Consider the following 12,610-nt stretch of genomic DNA (forward strand, 5'->3'; position numbering starts at 1 on the left):
CTCCTCTGTGTATGAGAAAAGGGCGGTAGTGAGAAGCTGGCTGGGCTGCTGAAGAGAGGGAGCGCGCGTGAGCGCGAGAGAGAGAGAGAGAGAGAGGGGCAGGTGGGTGGGGGCCTGAACCTGCGGGGAAGGAAGGAGGGCAAGCCCCCATCCCCCTCTCCCACTGGGGCTGAGGCACGGGGTAGGTCACCCGCTTTCCCAAGGGATGGTGTTAATTTGAATTTTTATTGCTACTCTTGTTCTGGTTTTAATTTGCCTGGGCAAATTAAAAAGACCACCACCAAAAAAACACACAACGCCACCCAATATTTAACGCTTTCACTCCTTTTAGGGTGTTGGTTTTTTTTAAAAAAATTGTTTGTTTGTTTGTTTTATTGTGGATTTGTGCATATAGATAGATAGATAGATAGTTGTATGTTGGCCTGACTACACTTCTTCTGTAGAAAGATTATGGGTAAAACAAATTATTATTGTTATTAATAAGAGTGCATTGTAACTAATTTTTTTAAACTATTATCACAAATAGTACAGGAAGAATTGAGGAGTTGAACTCATTGCACGCAGCCCGAGGGTCAAAAGTTCTGAAAGTGAAGGGAGTGGTGTGGTGCTTCTGTTATATCTGTCTCCTTGGTGAGGTGGATATAGCCTGGAATAAAAGAGAGCTTGCTGGTCTCTTCATGTAGGTTTGTGGTGCCCTGCAGCTGGGGATGCCTCTTAAAATAGAATAAGGGAAAGCCCTTTGAAATCAGAGGAGAGGAATGTGTTTTATGTGAATGGGGGCTTGCAAAAGAGGGGGGAAAGCTCCTAACTTTGTGAGGCAGCAGTTCACAGAATGAGCTTGAAAATCTATTGTGTTTTCTTTTCATCCAGCAGACAGAGGTGGGATGGATGAATGGATGGATTGTGAGAGACACTGGAAAAGAAAGAGACACAGATGGGCTATGATAAGCGGAGGGGTGTCCTGCCTATTGCATCTAGGATGCAAACCTGCCTATTCTTCTTTTGCATTCTAGGGAGCAGAACCTAGAACTGGGTGGAGTGGCTGGTGACTGAATCTGTGCAATCAAATTGACACTCTTTGGCTCTTTGTCTCCCCCCAGGATACATCTGTGTGGGCCTTGCCTTCCTCTGTGCATTCTTGCTGAGAGTCAAGAAACCCTTTCGCTGCGTTTTGCATTCAGAGGCCAGTCATCCGTTCGTCTGGCAGCACCCTGATTCTGTTGGGTCCTACTTCAGGTAATTAGTGCAGATTGCTGCTTCTTTCTGCTTTCTTGCTTTCCAACCTTCCCATCCATTTATGCAACAAGGGTTTTGAGCAGATCAGAAATACATAAAGGATGTGAGATCTCAAGGGCCGTTGGTGCATATCAAAGGCACTGCTTTCAGCCAGAGAGATATTGCAGTTGTAAGAGCTGCAGGTGACCAGAGCAGTGTCTGCAGTGAAATGATGGTGGGTAGAAACATTTATTGAATAATAGTCAGTCCCAGCTTCTGTTTTGAGCAGTATCTTTTGTTCAGCTATGTAATTTTCCTTGGTTTCAATAGATGTTAACGTGTGTGTGTATATTCCCCCCCCCCACATTTAACAAAACCTTACTGACTGTGGACCTGTATAGAGACAAGTGACCTTAAATCCCTGCATAATGTTTCATTAATTCAGTATTCAGAAGGGTCTTCTTCTGTGATGTAGTGACAAAATATTATTTTCCCTGTGAAAGTCCAGGAGTTTTCACTATTTATGGGTAGGGTTTTTTTCTGTCTGTCTTTTTCTGTTTCTTTTTTTTCTGTGCAGGGTTGATCTGAGATTCTTGCTTCTCTTTCTGTAGCCAGTCATTGCTTTCAGAGCAGTTCTAGCTCCTTGATGGCAAAACAGTTTCAATAAGTAAGTTATATGGCATTCTAAAGAATAATTTGAGAACAAGTATCTTATAGTCCCTAGTTCTTTTATTGAAACCACTCATTTTGGGACAATTGGACATGTAGCTGTCCTGCATTCCCTCCAAAGCTCCCATCATTTTCAGATCCTAGTTGAGTGCCCACTTCAGATAATGACTTGTCAGCTGGTTTTGGTTCAGATGTCATGCCCAGACTATGGTATGGTTTGGTAGTCTGTCCCTGAACTGTAGTTATAGTAGCACTTCCTCTTGCTATTTTAAATGTAGGTGATACTGATTGTCCTCTTTGTATTCCTTTGTGGAGCATTTTGTCATAATTTTCTTTTTAAAAAATATGTGCCAACATATAATTTACTTTCCTAAAATAGATTAAAGCATATTGGTGTTGAAGCATAGCAACAATGCTATGCAGCTATAGGCTTAAACCAAGTACATCTTCAGCTAAAGTCAACTGTGTAGGAGTTAACCTTTAAAAGGTGATGCTTCTTGCTTTAATTCTTGTGTTACCCAATGATGCTGTGTGCTTGGGTGGGAGTTCCCCTACCCATTAATGCATTATTATGTAATGATTTTGGCTTGGAGGATAATGCATCTTAAACAAACAAACATCTAGCTTGCCTTTCAGCCCAGGTTGGGCCCTTACAAGTTTTATTGTAGAGCTCTATAAGTGCTGCCCAGAGAACAATTTATGGGGTGGCTAACAAATAAAGCAGCAGCAGCAACAGCAATAATAATAACTAGCTGATTCGGGCACAGAGCATCTGTGCCTCTAGTTTGCCACTGCAGACCCCGCCCCCACCCCCAGCCATCACTGTCTTCCACCTCCGCTTGCCCCCCAACCAGCCTTCACTGCTGTTTCCCCCCAGGTGCTTCCCCTTCTGGCCACTACTTCGCCTGCCTGCCTCCGCCGCCACCATTTTCTTCCCAGCTGGCCAGCCACAGCCGCTGCTTTCCCCCCCTGCCGACTGGCTGCCACCGCCTTTTTCTTCCCTCCCACCCATGCTGTCACTATCTGGCAGCTGCCCAAACTCTCACGAGAGCTGCCACACATGGGATTAGCGATGGATATGCCTAAGAGAAATATATAGAAAGAGAAGATAATAAGATCCTGTACCTTGAACTGAGGTTGGTGTTTATTTCTATGATTTTGTATTTCAAATTGAGGTCAATGTCTATTAGGAAGGCATTTGGAAAAAACAGAAGTTTACATTCTATTCATTATTCATAGGGGCGTTTTGTGAAATAGGACCTTGCCTGAATTGTTAATGCATCCATTAACAGGTGTCTGTCAAACTTTGAAAAAGCCTTTTTTAAATATACCTTGGAAGACCACACCCATATGCCTCATTTACTTTTGGCTTTTTAGATCATTAAAGGCTTTGGAACAAAGGAATAAGCCTTAGAATTATGTCCCAATTAATAACCCAGCTACGTCACAGTATTCAAAATTCAATGAAATCAATAAGATTAATTCATCAAACATATTTATTGGGAGTAAGCCCCTCTGATCTGAATTGTTCATTCTTAGGATTGCAGTTTATATACAAGTCCTGGGGCTTAACTAGACACTTAGGTGAATCATATTTCTATGAATGGTCTGGATAACCTGTTTTCAAGAGAAGCTAAGGAGTAAACGTATATTAATGCTGCATGTAAGAGGAGCCAGGTCAAAATAAATGCAAACTCATTCATGTGCCTTTCCATTGTACCATATCTGCATTTTATTTGGCTTTTTATTCTGGGATCTGGGAATTAGCAGCACATACAAGCATAGCCATCCACAATATGGCTTCAGGCACACTGTAGTGTACAGTATGATTGATTGATTTTGTCACTGTTCAGCTGAACTTTTAACCCCTTTCTCCATGCTTTTGGAATGATAAACACAGGGTGGGTTCAGATGACCAAACAAACCATGGTTGATTCAGTCATGAATATGACCTGAACCACCATGCTCATTTCTCCCCCTATCCCTTTACCTTCTTTGCTTGCTTGCATCCATCAACACTGTGGTTTTAGACCATAACTCTGTATGTTGTCCAAACCCAGAACTGTGCTTTAACTGTGGCTTACAAGACACAAGCCAGCATATGGATCAAAGTACAGCTCCAAGTTCACATAAGCTGCAAAGCTGTGATTCAAACAAATCATGTTAAAGTAACAGCTCAGTGACAGATTTGAGCAGAAGAAAGCTCGTGGCTTCGGGACGTGTCCACAATTAAATACACTATGAGCCTTTTCTCATGACCGGTGAGAAGGGCTCCAGAGTGGGCTGCGGGGAAGGCAGGTTATTTATTTATTTATTTGTTTGTTTATTACCGCCCTTCCAAAATAGCTCAGAGCGGTTTACATCAAACTAAAAACAATTAAAATCAATTAACAAAATCCAAACTAAATCAATTAAACAATTAAAATCATTTAAACATTAAAATCATATGTACCACTGTTTTGAGGTCGTTCATCTCAAGAAACGGATGCAGCTGGCGTATCAGCTGAAGCTGATAAAAAGCACATCTGGCCACCGCCTCAATCTGGAACACCAGGGAGAGGTTTGGATCCAGAAGCACGTCCAGACTGTGTACCTGTTTCTTCTGGGGGAGCGTGACCCCATCCAGAACCAGCAGATCAAAATCATCTCCCAAGTTCCGACCCCACACAATAAGTACCTCCATCTTATCTGGATTCAGACTTGTTGGTTATCTCTCATCCATCCCATTACTGCCTCCAGGCAGGCATTTAAGGAAGTTATGCCTTCTCCCGATGAGTTTGACATGGAGAAATACATTCGGGTGTCATCAGTATATTGCTAACACCCTGAACCAAATCCCCTGATGATCTCTTAACAGTCTCCCAAGAGACACCATCTGGAATCTGCCTGTGAGGGAGGAGCAGAACCACTGCAAAGCAGTGCCTCCCATCCCCAATCCCCTCAGACGTTCCAGAAGGACAGGTCAATAGTATCGAAAGCCGCCAAGAGATTTAAAAGGGCCAACAGAGTCACACTCCCTCTGTCAGTTCCCAATTGGAGACCATCCATCAGGCTGATTAAGGCAGTCTCTACTCCATAGCCTGCCTGGAAGCCAGTTTGAAATGGGTCTAGATAATAAGTTTCCACCAAGACCCTCTGGAGCTGGGAGGCCACCACCTCAGTTCCCTTGCCCATGCATTGAAAGTTGGAGACAGGCCTGTAGTTGCTTAACCCTGAGGGATCCAAGGCAGGCTTCTTCAGAAGCAGTCTAATGATTGCCTCCTTAAGACAAGGAGGCATTCTCCCCCAGAGAAGCATTTATAATCTCTACTAGGTCCTCTACAACAGCCTCCCTGCCAGATAGTATAAACCATGTTGGGCAAGGGTCAAGAGGACAGGTGGTAGACTGTACCATTCTTAGCAACTTGTCCACATCCTCAGGAGTCACAAACCGAAATTGATCCAGGGTCATCACATAAGAGGAGCTGCTAGACACCTTGGCATCAGACTCTGTAACAGTTGTGGAGTTTGAATCTAAGTCGGCCCGAATACAAGAGATTTTGTCCACAAAAAACTCATTAAAAATGCCACAGCGAGTAATTGTTGGTTCCAAGTACTGATTCAAGGTGGAAGGGGCACACATTAGCCCCTTCACAACTCCGCCGGATGTGACCTTGTGGACGTGATACGGGAGGAAAATAATCGCTTCTTTGCCACACATATCGCCTGAGCTTAGATCTTCAGATGTGCTCTCTGTAGTAATCTGACGGCTTCGACTCGAGTCTTTCTCCACTTGCACTCTAGTCATCTACCTCATCACTTCAGCCCCTGTAGTTCTTCTGTAAACTAAGGGGCCAGTTTCAAAGTGGGTCAGAGAGGACACTTAGGAGCAATCGTGTCCACTGCCCTGGTGAGTTGATTATTCCAGTTCTCCAGCAGAGTGTCAACAGGGTCACCAGCAGAGCCACCACTAAATCCCGCCAAGGCTTCTTGGAATCCTGTTGGATCCAATAACCTTCTCCAGCCGACCATCCTAATGGGCCCCCCGCCTCTGTGGAGGTGGGATGTGGTCATGAGTCCAACCTTAACCAGATAGTGGTCCATCCATGACAGATGGGGAAATCACTGGAGTCCCCACCCACTGAACACCACCCTGTTCAGAGTGAAAGACCAGATCAAGTATGTAACCAGCAATATTCCTTGGTCCCGAGAGCACTTGGGATAGGCCCATAGTTGTCATGGCCGCTATGAACTCCTGAGCCACCCCGGACAAATTGGTCCCAAAGTGAACATTGAAGTCCTCCAGCACCACAAGCCTGGGAGACTCCAACAACAAGCCCAAGACCAAATGCATCAGCTCAGTTAAGGACTCCGTTGGGCAGCAGGGCAATCAGTACACCAACAGAAGTCCCAGTCTATCCCCAAACTTAGGTACACACATTCAGTATGGTCAGACACTTCAGCAGGGATCCTGGCAAGAGAGAGTACCCTGGAGGGAGAAACTGGGACCAGACTGAGTCACCAGCCTCCCCCAACCAAGTCTCTGTAATACATACCAGATCGGCCCCTTCACCCAGAATCAGATCGTGTATGATTTCAGGTTTATTCTGGGCTGACCTGGCATTACAAAGGAGCAAGACGAGGCTCTGTGGATGGTTGGCATTGCTTCCCAAGGTCAAAGAGCTGGCAGGACAGCCAGAAGAGAAACCAGCAATTAAGTTTCTGATTTCCCTTCCCCTGCAACGGCCTGCTGGCCTGTCAACGTTACTACTTCTTTTCCCCACCACCACTGGAATAGCTGCCCCATATTCAGTGGATACACCCCCTGTTTCCCCAACTCCAGAGAGCCCCAGACACATTAAAACTCAACTCACCCAGGATTTCAAACAGAAGCCAAATTAAAATACCCACCCACCTTCACACACCATGAGGGCTCCTGAGGCAAACAGCCTTGTTCTCGCCCTCATTATCCCCCCCAAGGGGGTGACCCCCCAGTGGCTTACCTTTGCCTCAAGCAACAGTATCTCCTGTGCTGGGCGCACTCCTCATGCGCCCAGGCAGCAGCCAGGGCCAGGGTCAGGGTCGTCCTGGCCCCCAGAAATACCAACATGCACTGCATGTGTGCACAGTGCATCATGGGGATCCTCCCTCCCCGCCCTGGGCTCCCCACAGTCTGGCAGCTGTGGCTGGTTGCCAGACAATTTTTTAAAAAAACACAACAAAACAGGATTAGGAGAGCGTTTTGAGGGGAGGTTGCTTAAGAAGGCTTGCCACCATGGTACCACCAGGATTGGGCAAGATCCTGGCAGTTTGTGCGTGTGTGCAAAACTGGGCTGGGCTCCCTTAGCCCAATTTTGCATACGTGTGTAAATAGCCTCTATACTTTATAAGCCATGGTTAAGCAAACCATGGGTTAGCTTCAGAATGGATAACCTGCATTCTAATTTGTTTCTTTAGTCCCTTTGCTCAATGGGAAATGTGTCCATCTTTTGCCTTTGGCTCTCTAAAAAGAAAAATAATCTTGCAGGATCTACTCTTCTTTGGAGAAATATGAGAAACATTAATTCAGCTCTCAAGCTGAAGAAAGGAAGAGACGCTTGGCAACATATGTATCATTTGAGAGGGGGCGTCATCTTGAAACTCAATTAAGATAATTCTGTATCTGTGTTTAGGAGGGGATCGGGGAGGTGGCAGCCTCTTTAAAGTGATGTGCTTCACAACTCCAGAAAACAAAGTTGTGCCTCTGAAAGGATGAAAATATATAAGCTAACTTCCTATATATGGTACAGAGTTGCTGAATAACTGCAATACATGTTGCAAAAGAGGATTGAGATCTCTTGGACAAATATAAATCAGCATTGATTGCCATTTTCAAATCATAGTTATAAAGATGAATTTGAGTGAACAGAGCTATGTGTCTTCATCTGCCTTTTTTTTTTTTTTGCCTTCTTACCAGAACAACTTGTTATGAATAAGAACTAATCTGTCTACTTTTATATCACTATAATCTTAATTGATAATTATCATCTTCACAAGTTAGCCCACTTCAGCCTTAAACATTCACACACCCACTATCTTGAATTGGGGTGGATGACATAACAAACTATGCAGTTGAGGCTTCCCTATGTGTCACTCACTACAGCTGTACCAAATTTGGTTCAGATTGGTTAGGTAGTCTACAAGTTAGCCCACTTGTGCCTCAAAAGTTTACGCGTCTGCTGTCTTGAATTTGGGTGGATGACCTCATTACAGACTACTCCATTTACGTGTCCTTATGTATCCCTACACCTGTAGCAAATTTGGTTGTAGGTGTCCGTCCAGGCAATGTCTGGATCTATATGTTGATGGGGGGCACACAGAGACATAGACACAGAGCTGAGTGCTCTCATAAGCTTACTTTTCTTAAGGAAAGTAGGCTAAAAAAGTGAATATGCATAAAAGCTAAATCTGGACTCTCTTCATCTGGGCTGCATTTTACAAAGCATGTTGCTGATAGAGAAAAGCTTGATGCTCGTCTGGAAACATCTCTGTATGTTGAAGCACCTGACACCTCTGTAGGGATACGCTCTAGTTTGCTTTCTAGATGCTTTCTGGTTTGAGGACAGCTGTAGTGTTGGATTTGGATTAAAACTATGATAATTTGCTCTGATGTATTTAAGCAGCATTGGTCTGTGGTGGCTTGTTCACATTTTGGTAATAAATAGTAAGGAAACTATGAGGTGCAATAATAGGGAAATCACAGGGTAAGGTATCTTAAGACAATTCACACAATTGAAAACTAGGTAAGACAAGTGTCCTACCAGGTTTGGGAGCTTTGTGTGCTCCCAGTTTTCCCCTTGTGTGTGAGCAAACAGCTAGGTAGGAGGAGGCGGGGAGTGATTGTGTGTGAGGCTGGGGCTGGGTAGGACAGCAATGTCCAAACCAACTTTCATACCCAGAATTTTACCAAGGTAGGAGGAAAAGCTGTCCTACCTGGCTCCTGCCTCACACATAGTTATTTGTTTATTTTATTATTTATTATTTATTTAAAATATTTTTATACTGCCCAAAACTTGCGTCTCTGGGTTTACAATTAAAATCATTTAAAAAATTAAATCAATTAACAATTAAAATCATTTTATTTTAATTTAAAATATTAGTTACTCACCCCTTCTCCTACCTAATTGTTTGCTCACACACAGTTAAATATTGGGAGCACACACAACTTCCATGCTGGCTTCTGCAATTCTTGATTGTGTGAATGGCTGCCTTTCTTATTTTCTATAGTAGCCTGGCCTATTGTGAGGTAGAGTGCAGTATAAACTTCAGGCAACAATTGTGGGGGACAAGTTGATGGGAAGTCACTCTCCTCCTCATGGTGCCTAGGAAGGAAGCAGAACAACTTCTGCTTGCTCATTGAGAGGTTTGGACCTGTTCTCCTCCATGAAAATTTATTTTTCTTTTTTTGGTGGGGTAGAATGCAGAAAGGTAGGGTCCAGTTCTCCTACTGAAAGAGTAGAAACTGTACTGGCCACTCTAATCCTTTTGGGGCACCTGGTGTTATTAAGAGTGGATGTGTGCATGCAAATTCCCTTACACTTCACTGCCTGTCTACATATCTAGGGTGAGTTAATGGTGCGCTCCACACTGCAGACATAATCTTTCTTCCCATGGGTTCCTTAGAAAGGAGGAAGCTGCACTGCTTCCTGTTTTCCTGGGAACTCTGTGCAAGGATGAGGCTCACCATGCCTTCCTCCCCTTCTGTTTTGCTGCATGTAATGAAGAGTGGGCTAGAGGGATCCTCTCACCTTGCAGGGCTCCCATAAAGGGAAAGAAATATATAAACTTATTATTATTAAATTATGCCAGAGGAATTCGTTTGTGAATTAATCTTCTGATCTTTCATCTACAAATGGTCTTGGTCTTCTTCCTAATGAGAGACTGAATCTGCTGATCAATTATCAGTTAGCTTGGTGGGGAGAGAGGGGAAATATGTTGTACATATGTGCTGACCAGTGCATACAGGTGGAACATTTGGACGAGTTCCCTGAATTATATGTAAAATGTTGGTTGATTTTGTAAATTAAATAATCCATTCCATAAGTAAAATTAGCAAAAGCAAATTTTTATTGCCAGCTTGTGATTTTTCCATAAATTATTCTGAAGCTTGGTACATCCCACAAGAAGTGACTTGACTCTCTGTGCTGCTCCCAAGGCTTCCATAGTTCTGACATATATGCTGTATGTGACAAAAGCACCTAAGCAATGGGCATGCTCCAAGAGGGATATTTCTCATAAAGCTTGCTGTCAAACTTGGGTCATGTGCTGAATGAGAACATAAAAGTAGTGGCAGCTAAATAGCTAGCTGCCTTCAGGATGACCTGTCTCCTTGTAGTTAGCTGGGCAGAACATAATAAAATCTAGTTCTCTTTGTTTGCTTGCTTTAGCTTACCAGGTGTATGACGTCGATGACCAATATGCTGCACAACTTAATGTAGGAGGTTCAGAACTGCCCACACCACTGTGGTAATCTAAAACACACACCCGTGGTGTTGCTAACAGGGCTCTTCTACTACCACTTATCCTGGTGCAGTTTTACATTGCAATGCTACTTTCATTAGTCCCGACGCAGTAGCATCATGACATGCAATTGCGTAAGGCTAAGTAGTCGTGGAACAGCCCTGTTGTGCAGCAGTGTTCTAGATGCCCACAGTGCCATGAGCGGTTCTGAACTGCCTGCATTAAGCTGCACAGCATGTTGACCAATGATGGTTTGACACTGAATACTGTCATCTTATTGTGGGATAAAATAAAATCCTGGAACTGGGATTAAGGTTAGCTGTCTAGATTCCTCACTCCCTTTCTGGTATTGTATCACATAGTTGCTTTCGGCTGTGATTCATTATTCAAGAAAGAAAAGACTATAAATAGCAACCCATAGCATTTCCTCTTGAACAGCAATTTTCTCCACCTCTGATTTAGATTGTCATGGATATTGAATATAAAATCAAACTTTCACTGAATAATTTGGTTCAACTCTATCTTCAAAAATAACCTCCTTATGCTTGTGTTTTTTCAGAATGTTTTTCTGAATGTAGTTAGCTATCTGACCTGTTCCCTTGCTCCTCAGTCATCGTTCATACCATGATTTTTGTCTGTGTGTAGGTAATTAATCAACTTAGACCCAGTTTATAGATTACCGGGGTGGTATGAAATATCACCCCACAAACCCCTTTTCTGTGGTGTTGGGTAATAACTTATAGAAGCTCTGACTGTGTGGGGTCTTCCTTCTAATGTTCACCTTGCCCATGCCAGCTCAGTTGTGGGAATAAGCAAAATAACAGTGTGGTGGGGCACCCAATGTGTCTGGAGCTTTCGTGAAGCCAGAGCGATTTTTCTGTGGCGGCTAAGCTAAAACAGCGCAACAATTTAAAAACAGCCATAAAATTAAAAACAGAATTTTTAAAAGCTGGGAATGCTTGGGTGAAAAGATGGGTTTTCAGGTGTTTTTTTAAAACACCTGAAATGTAGTCCGGAAACTACAGTTGGTACAGAATGCGGCAGCCAGGTTGGTCTCTGGGTCATCTCAGAGAGACCATATTACTCCCGTATTGAAGGCTGCCGATATGTTTCTGGGCAAAATACAAGGTGTTGGTTATAACCTATAAGGCCCTAATTGGCTTGGGCCCTGGGTATTTAAGAGAACTTTAAGAAGATTAAGAGAATCTTCCACCACCCATTGAATCATCCAGGAGAGGTCCATCTGCAGTTGCCACCGGCTCATCTGGTGGCTGCTCAGGGACGGGCCTTCTCCGCTGCTGCTGCTTTGGAATGCGCTCCCTACTGAAATAAGAGCCTCCCCATCTCTGACAGCTTTTAAAAAGTCTTTAATCTGTTCATCTAGGCTTTTAATTAATATTGTTTTAATAGTTTTAATGTTCTTTTAAAATATTATTTTTAAATGTTTTAATTGTTGTAATGTTTTAAGCATTTTGTTTTCGTTTTAACTAATGTTTTACTTTTCCTGTTCTTATTTTGTTGTAAACCACCCAGATATGTAAGTTTTGGGTGGCATAAAAATATGCTAAATAAATAAGTTGAATCCAAATTAGATGGAGGTGCTGACTGGGGGGGCGGGGTTTGAGACCGGAGAGATTGTTGTTTATATGTTTAGAGATAGTTTAGATCTGCCTATTCTGGATGGGGTTACACACATCCTGAAAGATCAGGTACGTAGCTGGGAGTGCTCCTGGACCCAAAGCTCTCCCTGATTTCTCAGCTTGAGGCAGTGGCCAGGAACCTTTTTTATCAGCTTCGGCTGATATGTCGGCTATGTCCATTTCTGGAGGTAAATGACCTTAAAACATATGCCAGTAACTTCCAGGCTTGACTACTGTAATGCGCTCTACATGGGGCTGCCGTTGTAAATAGTCCGGAAACTACAATTGGTACAGAATGAGGCAGCCAGATTGATCTCTGGGACAACCTGAAGGAACCATATAACACTGATTCTAAAAGAACTGCACTGGCTGCCGACATGTTTCCAGGTGAAATACAAAGTGCTGGTTGTTACCGATAAAACCTTTAATAGCTTGGGTACAGGGTACTTAAGAGAGTGCCTTCTTTATCATGAACCCTGCCAACTGTTACAATCTTCCGGAGAGGTCTGGTTACTGTTGCCACTGGCTCATTTGGTGGCAATCCAGGACTGGGCCTTCTCTGTGGCTGCCCCAGGGCTTTGGAATATTCTCCCTGCTGAAATAAGAGC

The 12,610-nt window shown here is 43.5% G+C and overlaps 1 protein-coding gene across 8 annotated transcripts in view; it reads left to right on the forward strand.

The window, feature by feature from the left end:
* The window catches only part of SANBR (SANT and BTB domain regulator of CSR), a 75,491-nt gene that overhangs the window by 294 nt on the left and 62,587 nt on the right, over nt 1-12,610 (forward strand). For 3 of the 8 annotated variants that reach the window (XM_053246934.1, XM_053246942.1, XM_053246897.1), the window contains exons 1-2: nt 11-181; nt 1,101-1,236. The gene's annotated coding sequence lies outside the window, so the exon portion shown is untranslated. Of the gene's footprint in view, nt 1-9; nt 182-210; nt 455-1,100; nt 1,237-12,610 lie in introns of those variants that run through there. The other 5 variants (XM_053246953.1, XM_053246915.1, XM_053246968.1 and 2 more) reach the window with 5 other exon arrangements.

Source organism: Hemicordylus capensis, chromosome 1 (assembly GCF_027244095.1).
Source record: "Hemicordylus capensis ecotype Gifberg chromosome 1, rHemCap1.1.pri, whole genome shotgun sequence".
NCBI lineage: Eukaryota > Metazoa > Chordata > Lepidosauria > Squamata > Cordylidae > Hemicordylus > Hemicordylus capensis.